The sequence below is a fragment of the Gymnoscopelus microlampas genome, assembly GCF_963454915.1.
Source record: "Gymnoscopelus microlampas genome assembly, chromosome: 20".
Lineage (NCBI taxonomy): Eukaryota > Metazoa > Chordata > Actinopteri > Myctophiformes > Myctophidae > Gymnoscopelus > Gymnoscopelus microlampas.
Genome location: NC_139957.1, coordinates 4262185 through 4267209, shown reverse-complemented (window position 1 = coordinate 4267209; position 5025 = coordinate 4262185).

Sequence of the window (5025 nt, the reverse complement as noted above, 5' to 3'; positions counted from 1 at the left end):
AAAGTATTGTAGAAATTGAGAAATACACATTGTCCCGGCCCTCACGGGAAAAATGGTTGTTTTTTATGATTAACCCATTAAAACCGGGCATTAAAGCATCTGTGTCATGTTAGATTTTAGCGCTGGCTGTTCAAAAATAGCAGCTATACAGTACAAGCTCACAGCGAGCTTGTACATCTGCTATTTTTGAACATATTTGAAAAATCTTCAAAGTGTTTGAAAATTGTTTAACTCTATTAGACCCGGGAAGCATCATTTGTGTCATTTTAAGATTTTTCTGGCTATTCAAAAATAGCAGATATACAAGCTCATATAGCACGGTACCGAGTGCCCCGCTATATTGTAGATCTGCTATTTTACAAAAATCGTGAAAATTTGTGCAAATCTTGGAATATATATTTTTTATATCTTACAATGAGGAAAATATTCAGCGCTGGGTTAGGTGTAGGACTAGGCATTTAGAGATTATGCCTGATTTAGACTTGTTTGCTCACTGGTGTTGTGCACCGAAAATAGCAGATCTGCAAGCTCACAACGTGAGGCGCAGCTATTTCCAGCTTTTAGGGTTAGGGGTAAATATCAATATCACACTTGCGTGGAGGGCATTTTTGTTTTGTTTTTGCAATGGTAGATTCGTCTGGTACCAGGGCAAAAATAGGCGTCCTAAAACCAGTGGTGGGAAGTAACTAAGTGCATTGACTTAAGTACTGTACTTAAGTAAAATATTTAGGTATTTGTACTTTACTTGAGTATTTCCAATACTTTAACTTCTACTCCACTACGTCTCAGAGGCAAATATTGTACTTTTACTCCACTACAATTATTTGACAACTTTCGTTACTAGTTACTTTGCAGATATTGATATATTACATTATAAAACATACATTAACCACCGTAGCCCTATTTTATAACTAGGTTATTTGAAAATAGCAGATCTACAAGCTCACAACGCGTCGCAACACTTTGTGAGCTTGTAGATCTGCTATTTTCAAACATTTTAGTACTTTTACTCTTGGTACTTTAAGAACATTTTGATACCAATACTTTTGTACTTTTACGTGTAACAGAGTACTTCTACATTGCAGTCTTGAAACTTTTACATTGGAGTACTTTTTCCACCACTGCCTAAAACATTGACGTCCTCGCAAACATAGCAATACAAGTGTGTGTGTGTGTGTGTGTGTGTGTGTGTGTGTGTGTGTGTGTGTGTGTGTGTGTGTGTGTGTGGTGGGGTGGGGGGTGCATGTGATATACCTGCACCGTTCAGTTTCAATTATCACACAACTCCAGGGGCTTTTGTGGGATGGGGGCGGGGTGGGTGGGGGTGGGGGGTGACGGAGTGGGTGGGGGTGGGATGGAGAATAGCAAGATGCCGCTGGGGTCGGGAGGGCGGCTTGTGTAAGCGCCGTGTGCGCTGAGTGACAGACAGCTTAGCTGCTAGCTGGGGACCGACGCTGCGGAGGTCAGCGGGCGGTGCAACCAAAACGTTTTCTCCTCCTCGAGGAGGAGGAGGAGGAGGAGGAGGATGGGGTCGGGTGGGAAACAATACAAGGACCCCCGACGCCCACCCCAACCCACCAAAACCTGTATTTATTCATCGTCCTCTTCTTGTTTTGTTTTTACAGCACACAGAATAAATGGCTCAAATGACACGGCGCGGGGCCTGCACATTGTCAACGCAGGCAATAAGTCACCCCCCCCCCCTACCATACTCACACACACACACACACACACACACACACACGGCCACAAGCACACATGCACATACACACACTCTTTTCCCACACTTCGGCCCCCGGCAAACAAATCCCACTGCCCTCGTGTATATATACGTCTTGGCTCCTTGCTTTACTTGTCCTCATTGTGCGTTCCCAATGATAAGTTAGCATGCATCCATGCACGTCTAAAACCCAGACATTTATCAGCCTTTAATCACTTTCTAAACCCGACGCGTCTCTTATTTTTGTCATTACTGTCGGACGGACATTTTTTCAAACATTTTCATAAACAGTGAAAATAGATCTTAAGGGCGGGACGATTAACTTGTCGCTCTCGTTACAATGACGATACTTTGGGTGCCGGGTAGATGTATATTGAATTTTTATGTTTATTGCAATTATACGATTATTGCGATTCGATATTACGATTGTGAGTGGGTTTGCTTTTTTTTTTTAACACTACAACATGAGAACATTTGAATCATTCACGTCTAGAGACTGTATTATCATGAGTCATATTTACCAAAAAAAAACAATGCAGCCAGATCACGCCAGTCAGTCTTTCGGAGATTTATTTCAGCATCATAATACAGTGCCAGTGGTTCAACATGCTACTGTTTCGGCTCGTACTGTAGATCTACAAGCTGCACAACGTGTATAGTAATGCAAAGCTTGTAGATCGCCTATATGTTTGTAAGTACAATGCCACTGGGCTTAAGTGGTTAGAGTGCCATGAGAAAGTGGTTGGGTACAGAGGCTATAATCACAAAGGCATGCAGACTCATTTTCATTAATTGTACCTTTGTGTTTACATTTTGACTTGACGGACACAAATGGAGGACCAGGCCTTGGCCAGCCCAGAGCCACGACGCGTTCCCACGACGCAAGACAAAGAGCACTGTGACATAAATGGTGCTTGCTTATCATAGTGGGGTCCGGGGACCCCCAGGGGTCCGTCCGTGAGGGGGTATTTTCGGTGACGCGAAACCAGCGCTTAACGCATAAATCAGGCATGACTTTCAACACTAAACCTTATAACTAATCTCTAAATGCCTGACCTGACGCTGAATCTCTTCCTAATTCGTTAATGTAGCATGGAAATCAGTTTAACCACTTTAACCCCTATATATACGGTGTATCTGCTATTAAAGGGTCTACACCATGAATTTAAAAAATAATAATAATATTTAATATCATATTGTTTATGTCCCTCAAACGTTTTTCAAAAGGTTTGAGCCTAAATCAAGCCTCAGATATACTCATTCCAACTAACTTCTCTCTGGCTTATAAAGCACTTTCACCTGCAATACCACATTGTCCTGTTTGGCACGGGGCGCTATTGAGCCAGTTTGTATGCATGTTATCTCCTGGTTCTGTGTGGAAAAAGTAAAAAAAAAAAAAATGAAAAAAATAAGATTTTTTTTAATTTATTTTTTTAAGATTTTTTTAATAATTTTTTTTGGGTTAGAACTGAAAAACGGGAGGAATTGTTCCCTGACGTGACGTAGGCAGGGGGAACAAATCTGACGGACTGTTTTCAGACCAATTTACATAAAAAACACATATAGCCTATGAAAGCCTGCATGCTCGAACTCGGGTATTTTTTGAAACAGAAGAGAGGTGGGGGAGACCAAAAACACACAAAAATGAAGAAAAAGTTAAAAATAGAGACCCTTTAAAAACGCGTTTCGAGCTTGTAGATCTGCTATTTTTGATGCTTTTGTGTGACGCTGTAGTATGATCAAGTAGGACGTTACTTTACAAAAAAACGCATAAAGTTAGAATATGGAGATAAGAGGTTTGTGGCGATACGACGCAGCGGGCCTATGAATTAGTGTATAAGTGTATTGTCAGGGTGCACCTCGATGGGACCGACTCAATATAGTGGGTGCTGCTTGACGAGGCTCAGAGCCAAAAGAGACTGAGGGAGATCAGCCGCTGATCAGAGAGAGGGGCCTGTTCTGCCACGGATGGGACCACAGGGACTACTAGAAAACACACTCGGTGGCTGTCGGGCCCAAGAAACCTTGTATGTCCGAAGCTGTCACTTTTCAGGAAAAGAAAAAAACTAAAAGAATAACCTGTGTGCTCCCTCCAAAGCAGTGGTTCTCAAACGTTGTCAAAGTCAAGGACCCCCAAATTGACATGTATTTGGCAGCGGACCTCCAGAAGAGAAGATTTATGAAAAAAAAAAAAAAAAAATGATTAAAAGCTTTTTTTTTTATTATTTAATTAAAAAAGCCCTGGGGGTCCCTCAGACCCCATTTTGAGAATCAATGTTCCATAGGACCAAAATAACAATGACATTTAACTCTCTCAGTGCCAATGAAATAAAAGAATGTTCATACTGTGCCAGCAATTTTTTTTAAGTAAAAAAAAAGTGCTCAGGAGCCGAGATACAGCCTTTTTTTCAGTAATAAGTTAAACAAGAAGTGAATGGAGCAGCAAATCTTCGGATCACGATATCTTGGGTTCTGAACATTATTTCCCCCCCCCAAAAAAATATTAATATATTTTTTATTTTTTTTAAAAACTCGGGATAACTCGTTTTTGTCCCTCAGAGTTAATACTCACAAGCTCTTGCTAATACTTTTCAATTGGCTCAATATTTATAACCCCCCCCCCCCCACACACACACACACACATAATCACTTTCACGATTTTTGTTCTAAAATAGCCGATCTACAAGCTCACAACGATGCATACTTTTTGTGCGACACTCTTGTATGACAAAACAAAAAAAAAAAACACACACAAGTTGAAACATGGAGATATGAGGTTTTCGACCGACGGCAAACGACTTCTCAAAATCCCGACACTCTCGAGAGTGTCTGGATTACAGGATTGCAGCGGGTACGAGACCGGAGGGAGTGGAACGCAGCGCTCTTTAACGGCGTATAAATGTAGGATAGTGCTTGAACCAAATCCATCTCGTAAAACAGGAGAACGCCACTTACGAAAAAAGCCTTAACTTGCGGCTCTTATGTCCGTGTGGCTTTTTAATCAGCGTCCAGTCCCCAGTGAAAGCCTTGCAAGACACCTCTGAGCACTTTACTGTACCATGTCAGTGGGATAAACCCGTAGATTTGTTCTAACCCAGTAAGACCTGAGGCACATCTTTACATAAATGCCTTCTAAACCAGTAGTTTCCCACACTTTCAAGATTTTTTTTTTAAATATTCAAAAACAGCAGATGTGCAAGTTCGCAGTGAGCTTGTATAATTTTTTTTTTATCTAAAATGACACAGATTCTTTCCCGGTTATAGTGGGTTTAAGAGATTTTTGTCTCGGAGCACAGATCTCCACC